The following is an 11,170-nucleotide window of genomic DNA, read 5'->3' on the forward strand; positions in this document are numbered from 1 at the left end:
CTGTCGATGCTGAAACATGCTGCTGGCTTTCTCCCAGGTGGCTTCACATTCTGGCAATCCTTTCCACTGCACTAAGTACTTTTTGACTTTCCCTAGATAGTTGTTGGAATGGTTGAGGATGATATCTGGATCTCTGCCTGGTACACTAACTGTTGAAGGAGCTCGCTGCGGGATCGGAGCACGTTGAGGCATGCTCCGTTGAGGATCTCCTTCATCTTCGTGGAATGGCTTCAAGTTACATATATGGAATACCGGGTGCACTTGAAAGTTTGCTGGCAAGTCCAGCCGGTACGCCAAGTTTCCCACACGTTTGATAATGGTGAAGGGGCCATCATACTTGCGAATAAGGCCTCGGTGGTGGCCCCGAAAGATAGTTGTGCGGTCAGGAAAGAGCTTGGCCAACACTTTGTTTCCAACTCGAAATTCTGTTGGGCGACGCTTCTCATCTGCCAATTTCTTCATGCGCTTGGTTGCTTTGTTTAGATATGCCTTCGCCAACTCTGTCTGATCTTGCCAGTTGCCCGATTTCAAATCCAACTTAGAGAAGACCTTTGCCTTTCCAAGTTTATCGAACAAGACTGCGATCAAAGGAAGCGGGTACTTGTTCTTCACTGTCACTTTGTTCAGTGCCCTATAGTCGACGCACAACCGTTTCGACCCATTGTGCTTTGCTTGAAAGAGCACGAGCGCTCCAAAGGGAGCTTTGGATGACTGGATGACTCCTGCTTTGAGCATACCATCCAATTGTCCGCGTAATTCCTGCAGCTCAGGAATTGCCATGCGATAAGGAGTCATTGCGGGTGGCCGTGCACCCGGTATTAATTCAATCTGATGATCTACCTCACGCCTTGGAGGTAGCTTCTTCGACATCTCGACGAGCATATATCACCGAACTCCTTCAATACTGGTGTTAAGGCCTCTGGGACATCCGCGACTTTTTCTACCTCATCTGTAGCACGGATTGTGACAAGAAAAGTCTCATCACCACTTTTCATGCCTCTCTTCAACTGGAGCGCAGACACCAAACGCTCACAAGGCTTCCCTGTCATCGCAGTAACCATGCAGGACTGACTCTCACTCTCAAAGCTGACAACGTTGAGGTGGGGCATCAACACTGCCTTGTTGCTTCTCAAGAATTTCATCCCGAGGATGACTTTAAAATCATCCATGGGTGAGACTGATAACGCGATCCTTCCTGACCAGTTGTGGATCCGCACTGGTACATCCCGAGCGACACCGTAGATGGCTTTAGCCTCTGAATTAACCGCTTTCATGCGGCTTTCTTTTTTCTCCCACTGTAATCCCAACCGTTCTGCTTCTTCATGCGAGATAAAGTTGTGCGTGGCACCTGTGTCTACCAATGCCTTAGTGAGTCTTCTGTTGAGCAAAAGTTCCAAATACATCAATTCTTTTCATACTGTCGGTTCCACACTGGTTGTGACCTTTACTGCATTCATCATCTGCATTGCGCCAACTGTTGGCGCTACTGCAGGTTGATCCTCTTCCTCACCCTGAACAACATTTGCAACTCGAGGTGCACGGTTATCTTCATTCCCTTGACCGTGGTTTCTATTGTGACATGTATCCTGCCAATGATCCCCATGGCAGATGCGACAGTCACGGCGACGATAATTACCACCTTGAAAGTTATTCCAATTCTGATTATTATTTTGGCCATCTTGCTGGCCTTGATTCTGCTGGTTTTCCCGACCAACATTTTGTTCTTGGTCGTTCCTTCGATTGTCCCTTCGATTGTTGAGATCATTTCCCTGTTGTCTGCCTTGAAATGCAGGGTCATTCCTATCCAACTCGGCAAGTTTCTCTGCAACCGCAAGCGCCTCAGCCAGTGTTGTGGGGTCATGCTGAATGAGTTCTTGGTTTGCCCATCCTTGCAACCCGTTGCCAAAGTAAAACAACTGATCCTCATCATCTATTCTCTCCACTTCCAACATTATCGAAGAGAATGCCTTAACATAGTCATGTACTGACCCTGTCTGTTTCAATGCCAATAACCTTTTGCAGGCCATTTTCTCTTGATTTTTAGGTAGAAAGTAGTCTCGCATTTCCTTCTGGAGGTCTTCCCACGAGACTATAGCAACCAATCTCCGTCGAACATCACCTAAGCGACGTCTCCACCAAAGGGTCGCTTCATCCGCAAAGTACATTGTTGCGGTGCGCAGCCTATCTGCGTCCTCCTCTATCCTCGTAGCTTCTAGAAATTGGTTCATCTCGTAGATAAAATTCTCAAGATCCTTTGAGTTCCGCGTGCCTTTATACTTTACGGGCTCAGATAGCCTGTAACGTGGTCTATCCAAATATGTCGCAACACCGCCAGCCGGGACAGTTCTCAATTGCCGCTCTAACTGTTCATTCTTTCGTCGAACAACATCCAATTCAACAGCCATGATGTTGAACCGACCCAACAAATCATCAAATCTGATGGAAAAGTCCTCCACCGAGTAGTTAAGTTTAGTGGCAAGACTTTCCACCGAGTCTTCCCATCTCTCTACTGTTGTCTTGATCTCTGCATTGAGATCTCTAAAAGCGACACAAACTCCATTAACCAACTTCTCCATGTTGGTCACTGACCCAGTCAGCTCCGCCACATCGCGCGAGATGGCTGACACCCGATCATCGGCCATGAAGTCCTCTTCAGCAGGAACCACACTGCTTGAAGGAGTTATGGCAATCTTCTTCGGCGCCATTGTCACTCTCAATGTCGACAAGGCTCTGGTACCAACTTGTCACGGGCTGGGAAGCGAAGGCCCTCGTGACGTAGCTTCGGGCAATCACACACACCGAAGGCAGGCCTTTTAAGCGCACAAGCAACGCACAACACACGTGCACGAGCGGAAGCAAGAGTACGCGTATGCACAAGCACAAAGAGAGAGAGAGATGCAAAAAGCTTCTTTATAGATACTTGAAAGCAAAGTACATCAAGAGGGGAAGAGAGGGTCCGAATACACGGGGTTCTTAGGCCGTAAGGTCTTGTGGGGCACTCTAGAGTGCCAAAGAGGTATATACATCAGAGCAAAAAGGTGAAAAACATGGTGGTCCGGAATACATGCATTGAATCTGAAAATTGATTCTGGTAAGCATACGTACACAATCTGCGCAAGAAATATATTAATTTATTAGGCCTAGGTCAAGCTAGCAAATGGGAATCGAGCATAGGAACTTGTATAATTGGCAGCCTGCTCTTGCAAGTCTAGTCGGTTAAACATTCCACCAAGGAGCTGGTCCGAGCCTAAGCCTATATTCCAGGCCCATATTCTCATCCATGGCCTGCTCGCGAGGCCGAGCCAGAAGGTTCGGTCAGGGGCTGCAACATACTGAAAGAAAGGGTAGTCAACATGCTTCATGGGGCCAACCCATTTGATCGGCAGCAGCGTCAAACATGAGCCAGACAAAGGGCCGGGCCAAGCCAGTCACAGCCTGGTCTGGCCTATTTGGCACTAGACCGAAAAAACCAAGCTCAAACTGGGTGGGAATGCCTGAGCCATGCCCAACCCTGTTCACTTTTGTGGACCCACGAATGGATCTATAAAGTCAGGGTTGGATCTGGTGCTTTGGTCTCCTGCTTACCCATATTTGGCTGGCTGTAGGGATTTCATTACTATGTATTGGGTAGGATATTCGGCAGAACCCAATCCATGTAGAAATTCAAATCGAATAAAAATCCAAACTCAATTAGGTTTTTTCTTTTTCATGGAAGGTTGAGGGGTTTCCCTTGTCATGGTGATCCCTTGTTTTTTGAATACCACTTATCTGTCATAGGTATGAGACTCTTTTCTATGCAAATAATGGTTCCCTCGCCACTCTATATAGAAAAATAAATATTTGGTACTAAATGAAAGGATGAAATTATTGAGCTAGAAATCATAGGTGCAAGCTATATCAACCCAATCTATACACATAAATGTATTCATCAATGTTTTTTTAACTAAGGATCAAACCTTGGATCATGTTTTTCTGATGTAAAAACACAATTTTTGAGTTATGAAGTTTTGGCCATTCATTTTTAAGTCTTTTTAAAGACCTCCTTGTCTTAATCACATGATTCAAAATAAGTTTTCTACTAAACAAACTATGTAAACCACATCTGTATCATTTGATCTACTGCAAAATAGAAAATTTTGAAGAAAAGAGGGATTTCTACTCAATAGTTTCATACCTTCATTAGTACCAAAAATTTACACCTTCAAGAGCTACACTGTATTTTGTTTGGTTATATAGATGTGAGCTCATAGTGAAAAAAAAAACCAAAAAAGGCTGATGTTTTTCCCATAAAAACTCAAAAAGTATCCAACCTGGTGACACCTTTCATATCTCAGGCCTCAAGCAGTGTTGAGTACCACATCATGTTCAAAAGGACGCTCCAAACCAGGGATTTAAGTATCCGTGTTGGGTCGGGTATCCGACCCACCAGGTACTCCTACCTGCCCAAATAGCTAGTTAGCTGATTTATAATGAAATTAGTGTTATGTTGTGTCAAGCAATATTGTCAGTATCTGAATCGGACCTGTATCATTTGGCCAACGATTCAGGTTAATCGGCTGATACCGATTCATAAGTGAATCGTTCTGAATTAGTGAAAAATAATTGAACATTATTAAAAAATTATATTTTTAAGCTATTTTTATATTTATTAAAGAATATCTGATTCAGGTCAGTATCGTATCGATTCTGGCGATACGATAAGTATATGCACCGATATATACTGACAACACTGGTGTCAAGAAAATGAAATCTTAAACCCTTTGTCCATGGAATTTAATGAGCTTACTGTCACTAAAATTACACTTGACAACACTCGGGTCAAGCTGGGTAGGGTAGGATGTTTGACAAAAATCATGACCCAAGCCCAACAGCATATTACATTAGGGGTCGATCCAAATAATACTCGGGCCGGTTTTTTTATTCCCGTACCCGGGAATCTTGGTATGGGTCAGATTCAGTACTCGATACAAACATGGCCTATTCACGGTGGTTATTCCCAACTCAATGCCGTCAGAATCCGTTTCGAATCTGAAACGAATTTGAAAATGATTCAAAGAATCGGCTGATTCAGAATCAAACTGAATTCATTTGGTTTTGGTCAATTTTTTTACAATCACATAACACGTTTCAGTAAAAAATAAAACATTATAGAAATATTAAATATTTTTTAAAACCACTTAAAAAATGCTAAAAAAAATCAAAAGATAATAAACCGGAAATTCGATTTCGATCCGATTCCGGACTTGGGCCTGAATGGCCGATTCACAACATTCTTACAAAATACCCCAGCTTGCCTTAGGAGGGAAATAGAAAAAAGCAAAAGGTAAAAGCTTGCAGAAATGTGGTTTGCATTCTAGAATCTGGATCTTATCTTATCTAGAACTTTTGAATCGAGAATCCTGTGTTCATTCTAAAAAATTCCAATGTTTAGTACACGTTTGAAAGTGAGAAAGATGTAGAAAAACTGAATATAGAAAAGAACAAAGTACTGTTTTTTTTACTGTTCAAACAAAAGAGAATTTTTCTCTAAGAGAGTTTTTTCTAAAAAACACACTTTTTTTTATTAGAGTGGAGGAATGTTTTCAGAAAAAATTTTATTCTCACGTCCACTGCACCGAGACCGAGCACCAGGATTTTGGCCGCCTCAAGGCTGGAGTCGGTGACTCGGCCTTCCTACGTCGCTTCAGTCACATCGGTGTCGGCATCAGCTTCCACGATCTTGAGGAAGCCTGACAATTTGGCCCTATCAAGGGGGTGAGGATCATCTGTTGGCAGAACGTACCTTCACCTTTAAATTCTATGTGGGTCACCTTGTCACACAACGATGTCAATCCTGAGAGTAGTTACATGTTGACATGGAATAGATCTTGCAGATTAAGCTGTGTGAGACAGCTTTTGTAAGTATATTGCCTAACTATATTTTGATAAAATGATTAACCTATAAAAAGTAATATTAATTATTTTTTGATAATTTGGTGCAGGTTAAATTTACTTTAGATGAGAATATAGTTGATCATTGTGTTGTCATGGATAAGCAACTTCAACTATCATACAAAAGGGTGTAAGAAACATCCTACAATCATTATAAGATATTTCAAAATTGCACCGAAGTAGAAGGACATCATCTCGAGAGAATCGGCTATGCACTACAACAAATCAATGGATTAGCGACGACTTAATTCCGTCGCTAACCGGCTTAGCGACATATTAGCGATGGATATCTTCTATCGCAATTTTTTTGACGCTAATAAGCGACAACATATATCTGTCACCAGTTTCGTCGCTAAGTTGCGACGGAATAACGAACGGCAACGTCCGTCGCAAAGCCATTGTTACTAAACGGCGACCTCAATTTGGCGACGGCTTTACAGCCATCGCTAATCCATCACTAACTTATACATCTAGCGACGGATATATTCGTCGCTAATCTATCGCAAACAAGGGAAAAAAAATTAAAAAAAATATTTAAAAATTAAATATCGAGAACAAATTTCTTGTGCTACAATTTATATTTCTTTTACAATTTATATTTCCTGTGAATAAAAAACAAAGTACATATAAAATTACATACAAAAGGAAACTAAAACAATTAATCGTTCCACTTTAAAATTTATAAGTTTTAATTATTTACAATTCAACAATTACATTTTCGAAACAAAAAAAAAAGTAGAACAAATTCAACACATTAATCTAATCATCGCCAAGATTTTGTGTGTCTTCTTGTTCATTGCCTTGATCTGTCCCTTCAGCTCCGTTATGCTGATTATCGCCAGCAACCTACATAAGAAAAGAAAGGTCAGTATTGATAAACAAAATATATTGAAATAAAAAAAACTCTATATGTGATTCTATCATGCTCATATGTGCTCTAAGGCAGGCAAAAAACTCTATATGCGATTCTATCATGAATGATGTGTTCTAAGGCAGTCAAAAAACTAAATATGTGATTATAGTATGCTCATATGTGTTCTAAGGTAGTCAGAAAAACTCTATATGTGATTCTATCATGCTCATATGTGCTCTAAGGCAGTCAGAAAAACTCTATATGTGATTCTATCATGCTCATATGTGTTCTAAGGCAGTCAAAAAACTGAATATGTGATTATAGCATGTTCATATGTGTTCTAAGGCAGTCAGAAAAACTCTATATGTGATTCTACCATGATAATATGTGCTCTAAGGCAGACAAAAAGCTGTATATGTGATTTTATCATGTTCATATGTGCTCTAAGGCAGGCAAAAAATTGTATATGTGATTTTATCATGCTCATATGTGTTCTAAGGCAGTCAAAAAACTGAATATATGATTATAGCATGCTCATATGTGTTCTAAGGCAGTCAAAAAAAATGTATATGTGATTCTATCATGCTACTATGTGCTCTAAGGCAGGCAAAAAACTCTATATGTGATTCTATCATGAATGATATGTGCTCTAAGGCAGGCAAAAAACTTTATATGTGATTCTATCATGCTCATATGTGTTCTAAGGCAGTAAGAAAAATTCTATATATGATTCTACCATGCTCATATGTGTTCTAAGGCAATCAGAAAAACTCTATATGTGATTCTATCATGCTCATATGTGTTCTAAGGCAGTCAAAAAACTGAATATGTGATTATAGCATGCTCATATGTGTTCTAAGGCAGTAAAAAAAAATGTATATGTGATTCTATCATGCTCATATGTGCTCTAAGGCAGGCAAAAAACTCTATATATGATTCTATCATGAATGATATGTGCTCTAAGGCAGTCAAAAAACTCTATATATGATTCTATCATGAATGATATGTGTTCTAAGGCAGTAAAAAAACTCTATATGTGATTATATCATGCTCATATGTGTTCTAAGTCAGTCAGAAAAACTCTATATGTGATTCTACCATGCTCATATGTGCTCTAAGACAGACAAAAAGTTGTATATGTGATTCTATCATACTCATATGTGTTCTCAGGCGGTAAAAATATTATATTGAAATATTATATAAAAGGTCAGTACTGATAAACAAAATATACTGAAATAAATTATATTCAATGCACCTAAGTTAAGGCAATCAAAGTTACATGAAATCTAACGACATGCAATATATTGCATGAAACTTTCATACCTGAGAGGCACCTGCAATCGAAGTTCCTCTGTTCAGCAAAAAATTGTTGAACTCAGATCAGAGAACGTCGGCGATGGTTTCATAGAAGTAGTCACGCATTGTGTCCTTAACGATCTGGCATACATCATCACCGAAGAAAATAGGATGCTGCTTGGAGCTTATGTCGACAGAAGAAGTCTGTGAGCCGTGACTGGAGGAAGCAATGACAGGTGAGGTGTTCATATTACTCTCAAACCCGAACACACGAACCTTTTTGGGTTCACCTGCTGCAGTCACCTATGCTGCAGGATCAAATGATGGATGCTGAGTAGAGTCATCGTCATATCGCTCTACCACTACAAGAAAATTGTTAATTAGCGACAGATTAGCGAGAGATACAATCTGTCGCTAATTCGCGACGGATTAGCGAGGAAACAACTTTTATCGCTAATCTGTCGCTACTTAGCGACGAATTAGCGACTGTAATTTTTTGTCGCTAATTCTTATTACAAGAACACCATTTTAGCGATGGATTTAGAGAGGGAACTCTGTCGTCGCTAATTAGCGACGGCGTAGCGACAAAATACATTCCATCGCTTTTTTGGTATTTTGATTTACGACGGCTTAGCGACGGAATTATTTCGTCGCTAAGCCGTCGCTAAATGTCGCGTAAATCCCTAATCCCATCCCTCTTTCTCTTTTTCCTGTTTCGCTGTCTTGCTCCCGCCCGCCACCCTCTCCCTCCCGCCGCCCGTCGGCTCTCGCCACCGCCCGGCCGCCGCCGCTCGCCAGCCACCGCTCCTTGTCCACCGCTCGCCAGCCGTCCACCGCTCGCCAGCTGCCGCTCCCCGTCAGCCTCCCGCCACCGCCCTCAAGCTAGTCTCACGTCAGCCTCACTCCTTGGCCCCCATCCCTTTGGAACCCTCCCTTTTCACCGCCAGCACCTCCGCTCCAACTCTCCGAGTCCGACCGGTAAAAGCACTCAGGCGACAGCGGCAGCTCTCCGACTGGCAAAAGCACTCAGGCGGTAACAGCAGCAGCTCTCCGACTGGCAAAAGCACTCAGGCGGTAACAGCAGCAGTGTCTCTCTCTGTGTGTAAAAGGGGAGATTGAGGTAGTTTTAGATTTTCCATCTTAGAAAGTTTGAAACTAAGCTAGCCGGCTAGCCCCTACGTTTTAACAGGGTTTTTCATTGTTCTATTTTTCTCTGTTATATAACTTAAATTCTTAACATGGAGTAAACATTTATCTATGAAGAACATGCTTTTGGGGGTTTTTCTGTTTTTTAGGGTTCCAATTTTTTTATTTGGCTTGAAGATTTATGATTTGGGCATGGTGATGGGGCTTTGTAACTAGCTGATTATTTTCAGTGAATAATTATGTTTTATTGGATTACAAAGACTTCTTGGTTTTATCATGAACAAGAAGTCTTTTAGTACAAATATTAGTCGTGATTTCTAAATATTTGTTCACATTATGCTATGCTTTTATTAGGAAGATGCTTGAAGATTTTCATATCGATCAACTAGTTGAAATGGTAAAGATCATGTGGTCTGGGCTTTCAATCAATTTCAAGAATTCTCTTATTAAAACGGAAGTTATACAATTGCCAAAAAATCCTCACTAAAATACAAACGAAGCAAAATTTGTTACATAATTTTCAAATGTGTTTACATCCAAACTAGTTTGGAAAAACAAGATTCAGAGTTAAAAACCAACCAAACAATAATGAAATCTTTGTAATCCATTAATTGAATGAATTAATGTGTATGTGTGTTAAGTCAAGTTATAATTGGATTATGACTAACTCCTTTGTTATTCTCTATAAAAGATTTTGATTGAGAAAATGGGAACAGAAAAATCCTAAAGAGAGTATATCATTATCCCATTTTTAATTGGTTGTGGTTTAGTTTATTGTATATTTTGCAAATGGTTTCTTAGTGTGTCTCTCTTTTTTATAATTTGTTAGGCAAGTGGTTGTTTAGTATTTCTCTGTACTGGTTTATGAAATTTTTGTTTTGTCACCTCTTGTATAAGAATGATCTTCTATAGATCGTCCGTTGAGCAGAGATAAACAATTTATGATCCATTTCCTGTTTTTTCTTTGTTCTATTTTTCTTTGTTTAGTCTTTTTGCTTCCTTTGCATAAGTGTTTGTGTTTCCCTAATTAGTTTCAATATTCATTGCAGTACATTACTTGCACACTTTATTTCATCGCATTTCATCATTAGATATATCATCAACAGTTTAGTTGTTTTTTGCATTGCATAAGTGTTTGTGTTTCCCTAATTAGCTTCAATATTCATTTTAACACAGTGTTTTTTGCAGATTTCTCAACGGAACTCGCTTGTGCCCCGCCACCCATGGTAAGTAAGTGACAAAAACAATGCAAATCGGGTAAATACCTGTGGTGAGTAAGTGATGCAAGCGCATCACATGTTATTTAATTTATTGAATGTAACACTTTATTGTTCACACACTCACTTAGTTGTTGATATCTAGGACTGCTTTGTTGGAGTTCGGAGATCATGCTGAGCATGATTTTAATGTATGAATATGGAAGTGTTCTTATTTTTGGAGTACGGAGTCCATGCTATTCATGGTAGTAGTTAGTGGGATATTGAAGTGTGTTTGCTGCAGGTACATGTTTGACATTTGTTTGATATGAATTATTTCGATGTATTGCAATGTTTGATGTGATTGTATCCATGCTTACATGTAGTTACTTTCAATTTGATTATGTCTTCCATGTGAAATTGTATACTGAAAGCATGCTTCAAATGAATGTATCGTGTCATGAATAGTTTGCACATGAAAATATTAAGTTATCAATGCATGCATCATAATTCTTGTGATTGTATGACATCATATATTGCATGATAAATTTGATATTTTCTTCATCATAGCATTCTGATGGTTCTCTTTTAACTGGTTAGGATACTATTCGTAACATCATACGACAGAATGACTGCAAACCATGAATGGATGTACCGTAGGATAGTGGACAATGAGTTATCGCATGAATATATGGATGGTGTTGACAGTTTTATTGAATTTGCAACGGCAAGTGTCAGTACGGTAGAT

This window comes from Nuphar pumila, chromosome 7, assembly GCF_984573655.1.
Source record: "Nuphar pumila chromosome 7, dmNupPumi1.hap1.1, whole genome shotgun sequence".
In the NCBI taxonomy this organism is placed as follows: Eukaryota; Viridiplantae; Streptophyta; class Magnoliopsida; order Nymphaeales; family Nymphaeaceae; genus Nuphar; species Nuphar pumila.